Source organism: Pararge aegeria, chromosome 1 (assembly GCF_905163445.1).
Source record: "Pararge aegeria chromosome 1, ilParAegt1.1, whole genome shotgun sequence".
In the NCBI taxonomy this organism is placed as follows: domain Eukaryota; kingdom Metazoa; phylum Arthropoda; class Insecta; order Lepidoptera; family Nymphalidae; genus Pararge; species Pararge aegeria.
This window is the reverse complement of record NC_053180.1, coordinates 1,944,224-1,964,097: the sequence shown is the minus strand read 5'-3', so window position 1 is coordinate 1,964,097 and position 19,874 is coordinate 1,944,224. Positions and strand designations below refer to the sequence as shown.

Here is a 19,874-nt window from a genome sequence, read left to right as displayed (position 1 = left end):
CTTCTACATGCGCAATCTCTTCCCATTTCTACACTCCTGGTATATAGATTCACGAAACGTCGAAAAAAATGGCATTCCCGGCTCTAGTTAAAGGGAGGACCCTCGCTTAAATAAGGCACTCTAGCGAAAAAAGAATATGTATTAGGAAAGCCAGAGAGTGCTGCTTTTAGTTAGAATAAACGTTTTAACGCCACTGTGCACACAATTTAAAATACACGAGCTCAAAAGTAGAACTTCCAAATTTTCTGCCTAATATTTTATCGAAAGTGCTAATAAGACGTGCTACTTGTCTTCTGCTGCGAGTATTTAGTGTCAATATCAGCAGCATTAAAGTTAAACTAATCAGATAATCGAATCTAAGCTACTTTGATAAACATCAGCTTAACTATGACCAATTCTTCTACATGCGTAATGTCTTCCCATTTGCTACGCTCCTGGTATATAGATTCACGAAACGTCGAAAAAATAGCATTCCCGGGTCGAGTTAAAGGGGGGACCCTTGCTTAAATAATGCACTCTAGCGAAAAAAGAATATGTATTCGGAAAGCCAGAGAGTGCTGCTTTTAGTTAGAATAAACGTTTTAACGCCACTGTGCACACAATTTAAAATACACGAGCTCAAAAGTAGAACTTCCAAATTTTCTGCCTAATATTTTATCGAAAGTGCTAATAAGACGTGCTACTTGTCTTCTGCTGCGAGTATTTAGTGTCAATATCAGCAGCATTAAAGTTAAACTAATCAGATAATCCAATCTAAGCTACTTTGATAAACATTAGCTTAACTATGACCAATTCTTCTACATGCGCAATCTCTTCCCATTTGCTACGCTCCTGGTATATAGATTCACGAAACGTCGAAAAAATTGCATTCCCGGGTCTAGTTAAAGGGGGGACCCTTGCTTAAATAAGGCACTCTAGCGAAAAAAGAATATGTATTCGGAAAGCCAGAGAGTGCTGCTTTTAGTTAGAATAAACGTTTTAAAGCCACTGTGCACACAATTTAAAATACACGAGCTCAAAAGTAGAACTTCCAAATTTTCTGCCTAATATTTTATCGAAAGTGCTAATAAGACGTGCTACTTGTCTTCTGCTGCAAGTATTTAGTGTCAATATCAGCAGCATTAAAGTTAAACTAATCAGATAATCCAATCTAAGCTACTTTGATAAACATCAGCTTAACTATGACCAATTCTTCTACATGCGCAATCTCTTCCCATTTCTACACTCCTGGTATATAGATTCACGAAACGTCGAAAAAATGGCATTCCCGGGTCTAGTTAAAGGGGGGACCCTTGCTTAAATAAGGCACTCTAGCGAAAAAAGAATATGTATTCGGAAAGCCAGAGAGTGCTGCTTTTAGTTAGAATAAACGTTTTAACGCCACTGTGCACACAATTTAAAATACACGAGCTCAAAAGTAGAACTTCCAAATTTTCTGCCTAATATTTTATCGAAAGTGCTAATAAGACGTGCTACTTGTCTTCTGCTGCGAGTATTTAGTGTCAATATCAGCAGCATTAAAGTTAAACTAATCAGATAATCCAATCTAAGCTACTTTGATAAACATTAGCTTAACTATGACCAATTCTTCTACATGCGCAATCTCTTCCCATTTGCTACGCTCCTGGTATATAGATTCACGAAACGTCGAAAAAATTGCATTCCCGGGTCTAGTTAAAGGGGGGACCCTTGCTTAAATAAGCTACCCTAGCGAAAAAAGAATATGTATTCGGAAAGCCAGAGAGTGCTGCTTTTAGTTAGAATAAACGTTTTAACGCCACTGTGCACACAATTTAAAATACACGAGCTCAAAAGTAGAACTTCCAAATTTTCTGCCTAATATTTTATCGAAAGTGCTAATAAGACGTGCTACTTGTCTTCTGCTGCGAGTATTTAGTGTCAATATCAGCAGCATTAAAGTTAAACTAATCAGATAATCCAATCTAAGCTACTTTGATAAACATTAGCTTAACTATGACCAATTCTTCTACATGCGCAATCTCTTCCCATTTGCTACGCTCCTGGTATATAGATTCACGAAACGTCGAAAAAATTGCATTCCCGGGTCTAGTTAAAGGGGGGACCCTTGCTTAAATAAGCTACCCTAGCGAAAAAAGAATATGTATTCGGAAAGCCAGAGAGTGCTGCTTTTAGTTAGAATAAACGTTTTAACGCCACTGTGCACACAATTTAAAATACACGAGCTCAAAAGTAGAACTTCCAAATTTTCTGCCTAATATTTTATCGAAAGTGCTAATAAGACGTGCTACTTGTCTTCTGCTGCGAGTATTTAGTGTCAATATCAGCAGCATTAAAGTTAAACTAATCAGATAATGCAATCTAAGCTACTTTGATAAACATCAGCTTAACTATGACCAATTCTTCTACATGCGCAATCTCTTCCCATTTCTACACTCCTGGTATATAGATTCACGAAACGTCGAAAAAATGGCATTCCCGGGTCTTGTTAAAGGGGGGACCCTTGCTTAAATAAGGCACTCTAGCGAAAAAAGAATATGTATTCGGAAAGCCAGAGAGTGCTGCTTTTAGTTAGAATAAACGTTTTAACGCCACTGTGCACACAATTTAAAATACACGAGCTCAAAAGTAGAACTTCCAAATTGTCTGCCTAATATTTTATCGAAAGTGCTAATAAGACGTGCTACTTGTCTTCTGCTGCGAGTATTTAGTGTCAATATCAGCAGCATTAAAGTTAAACTAATCAGATAATCCAATCTAAGCTACTTTGATAAACATCAGCTTAACTATGACCAATTCTTCTACATGCGCAATCTCTTCCCATTTGCTACGCTTCTGGTATATAGATTCACGAAACGTCGAAAAACTGGCATTCCCGGGTCTAGTTAAAGGGGGGACCCTTGCTTAAATAAGGCACTGTAGCGAAAAATGAATATGTATTCGGAAAGCCAGAGAGTGCTGCTTTTAGTTAGAATAAACGTTTTAACGCCACTGTGCACACAATTTAAAATACACGAGCTCAAAAGTCGAACTTCCAAATTTTCTGCCAAATATTTTATCGAAAGTGCTAATAAGACGTGCTACTTGTCTTCTGCTGCGAGTATTTAGTGTCAATATCAGCAGCATTAAAGTTAAACTAATCAGATAATCGAATCTAAGCTACTTTGATAAACATCAGCTTAACTATGACCAATTCTTCTACATGCGCAATCTCTTCCCATTTCTACACTCCTGGTATATAGATTCACGAAACGTCGAAAAAAATGGCATTCCCGGCTCTAGTTAAAGGGAGGACCCTCGCTTAAATAAGGCACTCTAGCGAAAAAAGAATATGTATTAGGAAAGCCAGAGAGTGCTGCTTTTAGTTAGAATAAACGTTTTAACGCCACTGTGCACACAATTTAAAATACACGAGCTCAAAAGTAGAACTTCCAAATTTTCTGCCTAATATTTTATCGAAAGTGCTAATAAGACGTGCTACTTGTCTTCTGCTGCGAGTATTTAGTGTCAATATCAGCAGCATTAAAGTTAAACTAATCAGATAATCGAATCTAAGCTACTTTGATAAACATCAGCTTAACTATGACCAATTCTTCTACATGCGTAATGTCTTCCCATTTGCTACGCTCCTGGTATATAGATTCACGAAACGTCGAAAAAATAGCATTCCCGGGTCGAGTTAAAGGGGGGACCCTTGCTTAAATAAGGCACTCTAGCGAAAAAAGAATATGTATTCGGAAAGCCAGAGAGTGCTGCTTTTAGTTAGAATAAACGTTTTAACGCCACTGTGCACACAATTTAAAATACACGAGCTCAAAAGTAGAACTTCCAAATTTTCTGCCTAATATTTTATCGAAAGTGCTAATAAGACGTGCTACTTGTCTTCTGCTGCGAGTATTTAGTGTCAATATCAGCAGCATTAAAGTTAAACTAATCAGATAATCCAATCTAAGCTACTTTGATAAACATTAGCTTAACTATGACCAATTCTTCTACATGCGCAATCTCTTCCCATTTGCTACGCTCCTGGTATATAGATTCACGAAACGTCGAAAAAATTGCATTCCCGGGTCTAGTTAAAGGGGGGACCCTTGCTTAAATAAGGCACTCTAGCGAAAAAAGAATATGTATTCGGAAAGCCAGAGAGTGCTGCTTTTAGTTAGAATAAACGTTTTAAAGCCACTGTGCACACAATTTAAAATACACGAGCTCAAAAGTAGAACTTCCAAATTTTCTGCCTAATATTTTATCGAAAGTGCTAATAAGACGTGCTACTTGTCTTCTGCTGCAAGTATTTAGTGTCAATATCAGCAGCATTAAAGTTAAACTAATCAGATAATCCAATCTAAGCTACTTTGATAAACATCAGCTTAACTATGACCAATTCTTCTACATGCGCAATCTCTTCCCATTTCTACACTCCTGGTATATAGATTCACGAAACGTCGAAAAAATGGCATTCCCGGGTCTAGTTAAAGGGGGGACCCTTGCTTAAATAAGGCACTCTAGCGAAAAAAGAATATGTATTCGGAAAGCCAGAGAGTGCTGCTTTTAGTTAGAATAAACGTTTTAACGCCACTGTGCACACAATTTAAAATACACTAGCTCAAAAGTAGAACTTCTAAATTTTCTGCCTAATATTTTATCGAAAGTGCTAATAAGACGTGCTACTTGTCTTCTGCTGCGAGTATTTAGTGTCAATATCAGCAGCATTAAAGTTAAACTAATCAGATAATCCAATCTAAGCTACTTTGATAAACATTAGCTTAACTATGACCAATTCTTCTACATGCGCAATCTCTTCCCATTTGCTACGCTCCTGGTATATAGATTCACGAAACGTCGAAAAAATTGCATTCCCGGGTCTAGTTAAAGGGGGGACCCTTGCTTAAATAAGGCACTCTAGCGAAAAAAGAATATGTATTCGGAAAGCCAGAGAGTGCTGCTTTTAGTTAGAATAAACGTTTTAAAGCCACTGTGCACACAATTTAAAATACACGAGCTCAAAAGTAGAACTTCCAAATTTTCTGCCTAATATTTTATCGAAAGTGCTAATAAGACGTGCTACTTGTCTTCTGCTGCAAGTATTTAGTGTCAATATCAGCAGCATTAAAGTTAAACTAATCAGATAATCCAATCTAAGCTACTTTGATAAACATCAGCTTAACTATGACCAATTCTTCTACATGCGCAATCTCTTCCCATTTCTACACTCCTGGTATATAGATTCACGAAACGTCGAAAAAATGGCATTCCCGGGTCTAGTTAAAGGGGGGACCCTTGCTTAAATAAGGCACTCTAGCGAAAAAAGAATATGTATTCGGAAAGCCAGAGAGTGCTGCTTTTAGTTAGAATAAACGTTTTAACGCCACTGTGCACACAATTTAAAATACACGAGCTCAAAAGTAGAACTTCTAAATTTTCTGCCTAATATTTTATCGAAAGTGCTAATAAGAAGTGCTACTTGTCTTCTGCTGCGAGTATTTAGTCTCAATATCAGCAGCATTAAAGTTAAACTAATCAGATAATCCAATCTAAGCTACTTTGATAAACATCAGCTTAACTATGACCAATTCTTCTACATGCGCAATCTCTTCCCATTTGCTACGCTCCTGGTATATAGATTCACGAAACGTCGAAAAAATGGCATTCCCGGGTCTAGTTAAAGGGGGGACCCTTGCTTAAATAAGGCACTCTAGCGAAAAAAGAATATGTATTCGGAAAGCCAGAGAGTGCTGCTTTTAGTTAGAATAAACGTTTTAACGCCACTGTGCACACAATTTAAAATACACGAGCTCAAAAGTAGAACTTCCAAATTTTCTGCCTAATATTTTATCGAAAGTGCTAATAAGACGTGCTACTTGTCTTCTGCTGCGAGTATTTAGTGTCAATATCAGCAGCATTAAAGTTAAACTAATCAGATAATCCAATCTAAGCTACTTTGATAAACATCAGCTTAACTATGACCAATTCTTCTACATGCGCAATCTCTTCCCATTTGCTACGCTCCTGGTATATAGATTCACGAAACGTCGAAAGATGGCATTCCCGGGTCTAGTTAAAGGGGGGACCCTTGCTTAAATAAGGCACTCTAGCGAAAAAAGAATATGTATTCGGAAAGCCAGAGAGTGCTGCTTTTAGTTAGAATAAACGTTTTAACGCCACTGTGCACACAATTTAAAATACACGAGCTCAAAAGTAGAACTTCCAAATTTTCTGCCTAATATTTTATCGAAAGTGCTAATAAGACGTGCTACTTGTCTTCTGCTGCGAGTATTTAGTGTCAATATCAGCAGCATTAAAGTTAAACTAATCAGATAATCCAATCTAAGCTACTTTGATAAACATCAGCTTAACTATGACCAATTCTTCGACATGCGCAATCTCTTCCCATTTGCTACGCTCCTGGTATATAGATTCACGAAACGTCGAAAAAATGGCATTCCCGGGTCTAGTTAAAGGGGGGCCCTTGCTTAAATAAGGCACTCTAGCGAAAAAAGAATATGTATTCGGAAAGCCAGAAAGTGCTGCTTTTAGTTAGAATAAACGTTTTAACGCCACTGTGCACACAATTTAAAATACACGAGCTCAAAAGTAGAACTTCCAAATTTTCTGCCTAATATTTTATCGAAAGTGCTAATAAGACGTGCTACTTGTCTTCTGCTGCGAGTATTTAGTGTCAATATCAGCAGCATTAAAGTTAAACTAATCAGATAATCCAATCTAAGCTACTTTGATAAACATCAGCTTAACTATGACCAATTCTTCTACATGCGCAATCTCTTCCCATTTGCTACGCTCCTGGTATATAGATTCACGAAACGTCGAAAAAATGGCATTCCCGGGTCTAGTTAAAGGGGGGGGGGACCCTTGCTTAAATAAGGCACTCTAGCGAAAAAAGAATATGTATTCGGAAAGCCAGAGAGTGCTGCTTTTAGTTAGAATAAACGTTTTAACGCCACTGTGCACACAATTTAAAATACACGAGCTCAAAAGTAGAACTTCCAAATTTTCTGCCTAATATTTTATCGAAAGTGCTAATAAGACGTGCTACTTGTCTTCTGCTGCGAGTATTTAGTGTCAATATCAGCAGCATTAAAGTTAAACTAATCAGATAATCCAATCTAAGCTACTTTGATAAACATCAGCTTAACTATGACCAATTCTTCTACATGCGCAATCTCTTCCCATTTGCTACGCTCCTGGTATATAGATTCACGAAACGTCGAAAAAATGGCATTCCCGGGTCTAGTTAAAGGGGGGACCCTTGCTTAAATAAGGCACTCAAGCGAAAAAAGAATATGTATTCGGAAAGCCAGAAAGTGCTGCTTTTAGTTAGACTAAACGTTTTAACGCCACTGTGCACACAATTTAAAATACACGAGCTCAACAGTAGAACTTCTAAATTTTCTGCCTAATATTTTATCGAAAGTGCTAATAAGACGTGCTACTTGTCTTCTGCTGCGAGTATTTAGTGTCAATATCAGCAGCATTAAAGTTAAACTAATCAGATAATCCAATCTAAGCTACTTTGATAAACATCAGCTTAACTATGACCAATTCTTCTACATGCGCAATCTCTTCCCATTTGCTACGCTCCTGGTATATAGATTCACGAAACGTCGAAAAAATGGCATTCCCGGGTCTAGTTAAAGGGGGGACCCTTGCTTAAATAAGGCACTCTAGCGAAAAAAGAATATGTATTCGGAAAGCCAGAGAGTGCTGTTTTTAGTTAGACTAAACGTTTTAACGCCACTGTGCACACAATTTAAAATACACGAGCTCAAAAGTAGAACTTCCAAATTTTCTGCCTAATATTTTATCGAAAGTGCTAATAAGACGTGCTACTTGTCTTCTGCTGCGAGTATTTAGTGTCAATATCAGCAGCATTAAAGTTAAACTAATCAGATAATCCAATCTAAGCTACTTTGATAAACATCAGCTTAACTATGACCAATTCTTCTACATGCGCAATCTCTTCCCATTTGCTACGCTCCTGGTATATAGATTCACGAAACGTCGAAAAAATGGCATTCCCGGGTCTAGTTAAAGGGGGAACCCTTGCTTAAATAAGCTACCCTAGCGAAAAAAGAATATGTATTCGGAAAGCCAGAGAGTGCTGCTTTTAGTTAGAATAAACGTTTTAACGCCACTGTGCACACAATTTAAAATACACGAGCTCAAAAGTAGAACTTCCAAATTTTCTGCCTAATATTTTATCGAAAGTGCTAATAAGACGTGCTACTTGTCTTCTGCTGCGAGTATTTAGTGTCAATATCAGCAGCATTAAAGTTAAACTAATCAGATAATCCAATCTAAGCTACTTTGATAAACATCAGCTTAACTATGACCAATTCTTCTACATGCGCAATCTCTTCCCATTTGCTACGCTCCTGGTATATAGATTCACGAAACGTCGAAAAAATGGCATTCCCGGGTCTAGTTAAAGGGGGAACCCTTGCTTAAATAAGGCACTCTAGCGAAAAAAGAATATGTATTCGGAAAGCCAGAGAGTGCTGTTTTTAGTTAGACTAAACGTTTTAACGCCACTGTGCACACAATTTAAAATACACGAGCTCAAAAGTAGAACTTCCAAATTTTCTGCCTAATATTTTATCGAAAGTGCTAATAAGACGTGCTACTTGTCTTCTGCTGCGAGTATTTAGTGTCAATATCAGCAGCATTAAAGTTAAACTAATCAGATAATCCAATCTAAGCTACTTTGATAAACATCAGCTTAACTATGACCAATTCTTCTACATGCGCAATCTCTTCCCATTTGCTACGCTCCTGGTATATAGATTCACGAAACGTCGAAAAAATGGCATTCCCGGGTCTAGTTAAAGGGGGAACCCTTGCTTAAATAAGCTACCCTAGCGAAAAAAGAATATGTATTCGGAAAGCCAGAGAGTGCTGCTTTTAGTTAGAATAAACGTTTTAACGCCACTGTGCACACAATTTAAAATACACGAGCTCAAAAGTAGAACTTCCAAATTTTCTGCCTAATATTTTATCGAAAGTGCTAATAAGACGTGCTACTTGTCTTCTGCTGCGAGTATTTAGTGTCAATATCAGCAGCATTAAAGTTAAACTAATCAGATAATCCAATCTAAGCTACTTTGATAAACATCAGCTTAACTATGACCAATTCTTCTACATGCGCAATCTCTTCCCATTTGCTACGCTCCTGGTATATAGATTCACGAAACGTCGAAAAAATGGCATTCCCGGGTCTAGTTAAAGGGGGAACCCTTGCTTAAATAAGGCACTCTAGCGAAAAAAGAATATGTATTCGGAAAGCCAGAGAGTGCTGCTTTTAGTTAGAATAAACGTTTTAACGCCACTGTGCACACAATTTTAAATACACGAGCTCAAAAGTAGAACTTCCAAATTTTCTGCCTAATATTTTATCGAAAGTGCTAATAAGACGTGCTACTTGTCTTCTGCTGCGAGTATTTAGTGTCAATATCAGCAGCATTAAAGTTAAACTAATCAGATAATCCAATCTAAGCTACTTTGATAAACATCAGCTTAACTATGACCAATTCTTCTACATGCGCAATCTCTTCCCATTTGCTACGCTCCTGGTATATAGATTCACGAAACGTCGAAAAAATGGCATTCCCGGGTCTAGTTAAAGGGGGAACCCTTGCTTAATAAGGCACTCTAGCGAAAAAAGAATATGTATTCGGAAAGCCAGAGAGTGCTGCTTTTAGTTAGAATAAACGTTTTAACGCCACTGTGCACACAATTTAAAATACACGAGCTCAAAAGTAGAACTTCCAAATTTTCTGCCTAATATTTTATCGAAAGTGCTAATAAGACGTGCTACTTGTCTTCTGCTGCGAGTATTTAGTGTCAATATCAGCAGCATTAAAGTTAAACTAATCAGATAATCCAATCTAAGCTACTTTGATAAACATCAGCTTAACTATGACCAATTCTTCGCCATGCGCAATCTCTTCCCATTTGCTACGCTCCTGGTATATAGATTCACGAAACGTCGAAAAAATGGCATTCCCGGGTCTAGTTAAAGGGGGAACCCTTGCTTAAATAAGGCACTCTAGCGAAAAAAGAATATGTATTCGGAAAGCCAGAGAGTGCTGCTTTTAGTTAGAATAAACGTTTTAACGCCACTGTGCACACAATTTAAAATACACGAGCTCAAAAGTAGAACTTCCAAATTTTCTGCCTAATATTTTAACGAAAGTGCTAATAAGACGTGCTACTTGTCTTCTGCTGCGAGTATTTAGTGTCAATAACAGCAGCATTAAAGTTAAACTAATCAGATAATCCAATCTAAGCTACTTTGATAAACATCAGCTTAACTATGACCAATTCTTCGACATGCGCAATCTCTTCCCATTTGCTACGCTCCTGGTATATAGATTCACGAAACGTCGAAAAAATGGCATTCCCGGGTCTAGTTAAAGGGGGGACCCTTGCTTAAATAAGGCACTCTAGCGAAAAAAGAATATGTATTCGGAAAGCCAGAAAGTGCTGCTTTTAGTTAGAATAAACGTTTTAACGCCACTGTGCACACAATTTAAAATACACGAGCTCAAAAGTAGAACTTCCAAATTTTCTGCCTAATATTTTATCGAAAGTGCTAATAAGACGTGCTACTTGTCTTCTGCTGCGAGTATTTAGTGTCAATATCAGCAGCATTAAAGTTAAACTAATCAGATAATCCAATCTAAGCTACTTTGATAAACATCAGCTTAACTATGACCAATTCTTCTACATGCGCAATCTCTTCCCATTTGCTACGCTCCTGGTATATAGATTCACGAAACGTCGAAAAAATGGCATTCCCGGGTCTAGTTAAAGGGGGGGGGGGACCCTTGCTTAAATAAGGCACTCTAGCGAAAAAAGAATATGTATTCGGAAAGCCAGAGAGTGCTGCTTTTAGTTAGAATAAACGTTTTAACGCCACTGTGCACACAATTTAAAATACACGAGCTCAAAAGTAGAACTTCCAAATTTTCTGCCTAATATTTTATCGAAAGTGCTAATAAGACGTGCTACTTGTCTTCTGCTGCGAGTATTTAGTGTCAATATCAGCAGCATTAAAGTTAAACTAATCAGATAATCCAATCTAAGCTACTTTGATAAACATCAGCTTAACTATGACCAATTCTTCTACATGCGCAATCTCTTCCCATTTGCTACGCTCCTGGTATATAGATTCACGAAACGTCGAAAAAATGGCATTCCCGGGTCTAGTTAAAGGGGGGACCCTTGCTTAAATAAGGCACTCTAGCGAAAAAAGAATATGTATTCGGAAAGCCAGAAAGTGCTGCTTTTAGTTAGACTAAACGTTTTAACGCCACTGTGCACACAATTTAAAATACACGAGCTCAACAGTAGAACTTCCAAATTTTCTGCCTAATATTTTATCGAAAGTGCTAATAAGACGTGCTACTTGTCTTCTGCTGCGAGTATTTAGTCTCAATATCAGCAGCATTAAAGTTAAACTAATCAGATAATCCAATCTAAGCTACTTTGATAAACATCAGCTTAACTATGACCAATTCTTCTACATGCGCAATCTCTTCCCATTTGCTACGCTCCTGGTATATAGATTCACGAAACGTCGAAAAAATGGCTTCCCGGGTCTAGTTAAAGGGGGGACCCTTGCTTAAATAAGGCACTCTAGCGAAAAAAGAATATGTATTCGGAAAGCCAGAGAGTGCTGTTTTTAGTTAGACTAAACGTTTTAACGCCACTGTGCACACAATTTAAAATACACGAGCTCAAAAGTAGAACTTCCAAATTTACTGCCTAATATTTTATCGAAAGTGCTAATAAGACGTGCTACTTGTCTTCTGCTGCGAGTATTTAGTGTCAATATCAGCAGCATTAAAGTTAAACTAATCAGATAATCCAATCTAAGCTACTTTGATAAACATCAGCTTAACTATGACCAATTCTTCTACATGCGCAATCTCTTCCCATTTGCTACGCTCCTGGTATATAGATTCACGAAACGTCGAAAAAATGGCATTCCCGGGTCTAGTTAAAGGGGGAACCCTTGCTTAAATAAGGCACTCTAGCGAAAAAAGAATATGTATTCGGAAAGCCAGAGAGTGCTGCTTTTAGTTAGAATAAACGTTTTAACGCCACTGTGCACACAATTTAAAATACACTAGCTCAAAAGTAGAACTTCTAAATTTTCTGCCTAATATTTTATCGAAAGTGCTAATAAGAAGTGCTACTTGTCTTCTGCTGCGAGTATTTAGTCTCAATATCAGCAGCATTAAAGTTAAACTAATCAGATAATCCAATCTAAGCTACTTTGATAAACATCAGCTTAACTATGACCAATTCTTCTACATGCGCAATCTCTTCCCATTTGCTACGCTCCTGGTATATAGATTCACGAAACGTCGAAAAAATGGCTTCTCGGGTCTAGTTAAAGGGGGGACCCTTGCTTAAATAAGGCACTCTAGCGAAAAAAGAATATGTATTCGGAAAGCCAGAGAGTGCTGTTTTTAGTTAGACTAAACGTTTTAACGCCACTGTGCACACAATTTAAAATACACGAGCTCAAAAGTAGAACTTCCAAATTTACTGCCTAATATTTTATCGAAAGTGCTAATAAGACGTGCTACTTGTCTTCTGCTGCGAGTATTTAGTGTCAATATCAGCAGCATTAAAGTTAAACTAATCAGATAATCCAATCTAAGCTACTTTGATAAACATCAGCTTAACTATGACCAATTCTTCTACATGCGCAATCTCTTCCCATTTGCTACGCTCCTGGTATATAGATTCACGAAACGTCGAAAAAATGGCATTCCCGGGTCTAGTTAAAGGGGGAACCCTTGCTTAAATAAGGCACTCTAGCGAAAAAAGAATATGTATTCGGAAAGCCAGAGAGTGCTGCTTTTAGTTAGAATAAACGTTTTAACGCCACTGTGCACACAATTTAAAATACACTAGCTCAAAAGTAGAACTTCTAAATTTTCTGCCTAATATTTTATCGAAAGTGCTAATAAGAAGTGCTACTTGTCTTCTGCTGCGAGTATTTAGTCTCAATATCAGCAGCATTAAAGTTAAACTAATCAGATAATCCAATCTAAGCTACTTTGATAAACATCAGCTTAACTATGACCAATTCTTCTACATGCGCAATCTCTTCCCATTTGCTACGCTCCTGGTATATAGATTCACGAAACGTCGAAAAAATGGCTTCCCGGGTCTAGTTAAAGGGGGGACCCTTGCTTAAATAAGGCACTCTAGCGAAAAAAGAATATGTATTCGGAAAGCCAGAGAGTGCTGTTTTTAGTTAGACTAAACGTTTTAACGCCACTGTGCACACAATTTAAAATACACGAGCTCAAAAGTAGAACTTCCAAATTTACTGCCTAATATTTTATCGAAAGTGCTAATAAGACGTGCTACTTGTCTTCTGCTGCGAGTATTTAGTGTCAATATCAGCAGCATTAAAGTTAAACTAATCAGATAATCCAATCTAAGCTACTTTGATAAACATCAGCTTAACTATGACCAATTCTTCTACATGCGCAATCTCTTCCCATTTGCTACGCTCCTGGTATATAGATTCACGAAACGTCGAAAAAATGGCATTCCCGGGTCTAGTTAAAGGGGGAACCCTTGCTTAAATAAGGCACTCTAGCGAAAAAAGAATATGTATTCGGAAAGCCAGAGAGTGCTGCTTTTAGTTAGAATAAACGTTTTAACGCCACTGTGCACACAATTTAAAATACACTAGCTCAAAAGTAGAACTTCTAAATTTTCTGCCTAATATTTTATCGAAAGTGCTAATAAGAAGTGCTACTTGTCTTCTGCTGCGAGTATTTAGTCTCAATATCAGCAGCATTAAAGTTAAACTAATCAGATAATCCAATCTAAGCTACTTTGATAAACATCAGCTTAACTATGACCAATTCTTCTACATGCGCAATCTCTTCCCATTTGCTACGCTCCTGGTATATAGATTCACGAAACGTCGAAAAAATGGCTTCCCGGGTCTAGTTAAAGGGGGGACCCTTGCTTAAATAAGGCACTCTAGCGAAAAAAGAATATGTATTCGGAAAGCCAGAGAGTGCTGTTTTTAGTTAGACTAAACGTTTTAACGCCACTGTGCACACAATTTAAAATACACGAGCTCAAAAGTAGAACTTCCAAATTTACTGCCTAATATTTTATCGAAAGTGCTAATAAGACGTGCTACTTGTCTTCTGCTGCGAGTATTTAGTGTCAATATCAGCAGCATTAAAGTTAAACTAATCAGATAATCCAATCTAAGCTACTTTGATAAACATCAGCTTAACTATGACCAATTCTTCTACATGCGCAATCTCTTCCCATTTGCTACGCTCCTGGTATATAGATTCACGAAACGTCGAAAAAATGGCATTCCCGGGTCTAGTTAAAGGGGGAACCCTTGCTTAAATAAGGCACTCTAGCGAAAAAAGAATATGTATTCGGAAAGCCAGAGAGTGCTGCTTTTAGTTAGAATAAACGTTTTAACGCCACTGTGCACACAATTTAAAATACACTAGCTCAAAAGTAGAACTTCTAAATTTTCTGCCTAATATTTTATCGAAAGTGCTAATAAGAAGTGCTACTTGTCTTCTGCTGCGAGTATTTAGTCTCAATATCAGCAGCATTAAAGTTAAACTAATCAGATAATCCAATCTAAGCTACTTTGATAAACATCAGCTTAACTATGACCAATTCTTCTACATGCGCAATCTCTTCCCATTTGCTACGCTCCTGGTATATAGATTCACGAAACGTCGAAAAAATGGCATTCCCGGGTCTAGTTAAAGGGGGGACCCTTGCTTAAATAAGGCACTCTAGCGAAAAAAGAATATGTATTCGGAAAGCCAGAGAGTGCTGCTTTTAGTTAGAATAAACGTTTTAACGCCACTGTGCACACAATTTAAAATACACGAGCTCAAAAGTAGAACTTCCAAATTTTCTGCCTAATATTTTATCGAAAGTGCTAATAAGACGTGCTACTTGTCTTCTGCTGCGAGTATTTAGTGTCAATATCAGCAGCATTAAAGTTAAACTAATCAGATAATCCAATCTAAGCTACTTTGATAAACATCAGCTTAACTATGACCAATTCTTCTACATGCGCAATCTCTTCCCATTTGCTACGCTCCTGGTATATAGATTCACGAAACGTCGAAAAAATGGCATTCCCGGGTCTAGTTAAAGGGGGAACCCTTGCTTAAATAAGGCACTCTAGCGAAAAAAGAATATGTATTCGGAAAGCCAGAGAGTGCTGCTTTTAGTTAGAATAAACGTTTTAACGCCACTGTGCACACAATTTAAAATACACTAGCTCAAAAGTAGAACTTCTAAATTTTCTGCCTAATATTTTATCGAAAGTGCTAATAAGAAGTGCTACTTGTCTTCTGCTGCGAGTATTTAGTCTCAATATCAGCAGCATTAAAGTTAAACTAATCAGATAATCCAATCTAAGCTACTTTGATAAACATCAGCTTAACTATGACCAATTCTTCTACATGCGCAATCTCTTCCCATTTGCTACGCTCCTGGTATATAGATTCACGAAACGTCGAAAAAATGGCTTCCCGGGTCTAGTTAAAGGGGGGACCCTTGCTTAAATAAGGCACTCTAGCGAAAAAAGAATATGTATTCGGAAAGCCAGAGAGTGCTGTTTTTAGTTAGACTAAACGTTTTAACGCCACTGTGCACACAATTTAAAATACACGAGCTCAAAAGTAGAACTTCCAAATTTACTGCCTAATATTTTATCGAAAGTGCTAATAAGACGTGCTACTTGTCTTCTGCTGCGAGTATTTAGTGTCAATATCAGCAGCATTAAAGTTAAACTAATCAGATAATCCAATCTAAGCTACTTTGATAAACATCAGCTTAACTATGACCAATTCTTCTACATGCGCAATCTCTTCCCATTTGCTACGCTCCTGGTATATAGATTCACGAAACGTCGAAAAAATGGCATTCCCGGGTCTAGTTAAAGGGGGAACCCTTGCTTAAATAAGGCACTCTAGCGAAAAAAGAATATGTATTCGGAAAGCCAGAGAGTGCTGCTTTTAGTTAGAATAAACGTTTTAACGCCACTGTGCACACAATTTAAAATACACTAGCTCAAAAGTAGAACTTCTAAATTTTCTGCCTAATATTTTATCGAAAGTGCTAATAAGAAGTGCTACTTGTCTTCTGCTGCGAGTATTTAGTCTCAATATCAGCAGCATTAAAGTTAAACTAATCAGATAATCCAATCTAAGCTACTTTGATAAACATCAGCTTAACTATGACCAATTCTTCTACATGCGCAATCTCTTCCCATTTGCTACGCTCCTGGTATATAGATTCACGAAACGTCGAAAAAATGGCATTCCCGGGTCTAGTTAAAGGGGGGACCCTTGCTTAAATAAGGCACTCTAGCGAAAAAAGAATATGTATTCGGAAAGCCAGAGAGTGCTGCTTTTAGTTAGAATAAACGTTTTAACGCCACTGTGCACACAATTTAAAATACACGAGCTCAAAAGTAGAACTTCCAAATTTTCTGCCTAATATTTTATCGAAAGTGCTAATAAGACGTGCTACTTGTCTTCTGCTGCGAGTATTTAGTGTCAATATCAGCAGCATTAAAGTTAAACTAATCAGATAATCCAATCTAAGCTACTTTGATAAACATCAGCTTAACTATGACCAATTCTTCTACATGCGCAATCTCTTCCCATTTGCTACGCTCCTGGTATATAGATTCACGAAACGTCGAAAAAATGGCATTCCCGGGTCTAGTTAAAGGGGGGACCCTTGCTTAAATAAGGCACTCTAGCGAAAAAAGAATATGTATTCGGAAAGCCAGAAAGTGCTGCTTTTAGTTAGACTAAACGTTTTAACGCCACTGTGCACACAATTTAAAATACACGAGCTCAACAGTAGAACTTCCAAATTTTCTGCCTAATATTTTATCGAAAGTGCTAATAAGACGTGCTACTTGTCTTCTGCTGCGAGTATTTAGTGTCAATATCAGCAGCATTAAAGTTAAACTAATCAGATAATCCAATCTAAGCTACTTTGATAAACATCAGCTTAACTATGACCAATTCTTCTACATGCGCAATCTCTTCCCATTTGCTACGCTCCTGGTATATAGATTCACGAAACGTCGAAAAAATGGCTTCCCGGGTCTAGTTAAAGGGGGGACCCTTGCTTAAATAAGGCACTCTAGCGAAAAAAGAATATGTATTCGGAAAGCCAGAGAGTGCTGTTTTTAGTTAGACTAAACGTTTTAACGCCACTGTGCACACAATTTAAAATACACGAGCTCAAAAGTAGAACTTCCAAATTTACTGCCTAATATTTTATCGAAAGTGCTAATAAGACGTGCTACTTGTCTTCTGCTGCGAGTATTTAGTGTCAATATCAGCAGCATTAAAGTTAAACTAATCAGATAATCCAATCTAAGCTACTTTGATAAACATCAGCTTAACTATGACCAATTCTTCTACATGCGCAATCTCTTCCCATTTGCTACGCTCCTGGTATATAGATTCACGAAACGTCGAAAAAATGGCATTCCCGGGTCTAGTTAAAGGGGGAACCCTTGCTTAAATAAGGCACTCTAGCGAAAAAAGAATATGTATTCGGAAAGCCAGAGAGTGCTGCTTTTAGTTAGAATAAACGTTTTAACGCCACTGTGCACACAATTTAAAATACACGAGCTCAAAAGTAGAACTTCCAAATTTTCTGCCTAATATTTTATCGAAAGTGCTAATAAGACGTGCTACTTGTCTTCTGCTGCGAGTATTTAGTGTCAATATCAGCAGCATTAAAGTTAAACTAATCAGATAATCCAATCTAAGCTACTTTGATAAACATCAGCTTAACTATGACCAATTCTTATACATGCGCAATCTCTTCCCATTTGCTACGCTCCTGGTATATAGATTCACGAAACGTCGAAAAAATGGCATTCCCGGGTCTAGTTAAAGGGGGAACCTTTGCTTAAATAAGGCACTCTAGCGAAAAAAGAATATGTATTCGGAAAGCCAGAGAGTGCTGCTTTTAGTTAGAATAAACGTTTTAACGCCACTGTGCACACAATTTAAAATACACTAGCTCAAAAGTAGAACTTCTAAATTTTCTGCCTAATATTTTATCGAAAGTGCTAATAAGACGTGCTACTTGTCTTCTGCTGCGAGTATTTAGTGTCAATATCAGCAGCATTAAAGTTAAACTAATCAGATAATCCAATCTAAGCTACTTTGATAAACATCAGCTTAACTATGACCAATTCTTCTACATGCGCAATCTCTTCCCATTTGCTACGCTCCTGGTATATAGATTCACGAAACGTCGAAAAAATGGCATTCCCGGGTCTAGTTAAAGGGGGGACCCTTGCTTAAATAAGGCACTCTAGCGAAAAAAGAATATGTATTCGGAAAGCCAGAAAGTGCTGCTTTTAGTTAGACTAAACGTTTTAACGCCACTGTGCACACAATTTAAAATACACGAGCTCAAAAGTAGAACTTCCAAATTTTCTGCCTAATATTTTATCGAAAGTGCTAATAAGACGTGCTACTTGTCTTCTGCTGCGAGTATTTAGTGTCAATATCAGCAGCATTAAAGTTAAACTAATCAGATAATCCAATCTAAGCTACTTTGATAAACATCAGCTTAACTATGACCAATTCTTCTACATGCGCAATCTCTTCCCATTTGCTACGCTCCTGGTATATAGATTCACGAAACGTCAAAAAAATGGCATTCCCGGGTCTAGTTAAAGGGGGGACCCTTGCTTAAATAAGGCACTCTTGCGAAAAAAGAATATGTATTCGGAAAGCCAGAGAGTGCTGCTTTTAGTTAGAATAAACGTTTTAACGCCACTGTGCACACAATTTAAAATACACGAGCTCAAAAGTAGAACTTCTAAATTTTCTGCCTAATATTTTATCGAAAGTGCTAATAAGACGTGCTACTTGTCTTCTGCTGCGAGTATTTAGTGTCAATATCAGCAGCATTAAAGTTAAACTAATCAGATAATCCAATCTAAGCTACTTTGATAAACATCAGCTTAACTATGACCAAATCTTCTACATGCGCAATCTCTTCCCATTTGCTACGCTCCTGGTATATAGATTCACGAAACGTCGAAAAAATGGCATTCCCGGGTCTTGTTAAAGGGGGGACCCTTGCTTAAATAAGGCACTCTAGCGAAAATAGAATATGTATTCGGAAAGCCAGAGAGTACTGCTTTTAGTAAGAATAAACGTTTTAACGCCACTGTGCACACAATTTAAAATACACGAGCTCAAAAGTAGAACTTCCAAATTTTCTGCCTAATATTTTATCGAAAGTGCTAATAAGACGTGCTACTTGTCTTCTGCTGCGAGTATTTAGTGTCAATATCAGCAGCATTAAAGTTAAACTAATCAGATAATCCAATCTAAGCTACTTTGATAAACATCAGCTTAACTATGACCAATTCTTCTACATGCGCAATCTCTTCCCATTTGCTACGCTCCTGGTATATAGATTCACGAAACGTCGAAAAAATGGCATTCCCGGGTCTTGTTAAAGGGGGGACCCTTGCTTAAATAAGGCACTCTAGCGAAAAAAGAATATGTATTCGGAAAGCCAGAGAGTGCTGCTTTTAGTTAGAATAAACGTTTTAACGCCACTGTGCACACAATTTAAAATACACGAGCTCAAAAGTAGAACTTCCAAATTTTCTGCCTAATATTTTATCGAAAGTGCTAATAAGACGTGCTACTTGTCTTCTGCTGCGAGTATTTAGTGTCAATATCAGCAGCATTAAAGTTAAACTAATCAGATAATCCAATCTAAGCTACTTTGATAAACATCAGCTTAACTATGACCAATTCTTCTACATGCGCAATCTCTTCCCATTT

At 37.5% G+C, this 19,874-nt stretch overlaps 1 protein-coding gene across 1 annotated transcript in view; it reads right to left on the bottom strand.

Moving 5' to 3' along the window:
* LOC120633583 (probable aminopeptidase NPEPL1) overlaps window positions 1-19,874 on the bottom strand; it is a 259,058-nt gene that overhangs the window by 124,053 nt on the left and 115,131 nt on the right. The gene's annotated exons all lie outside the window — the stretch shown is intronic.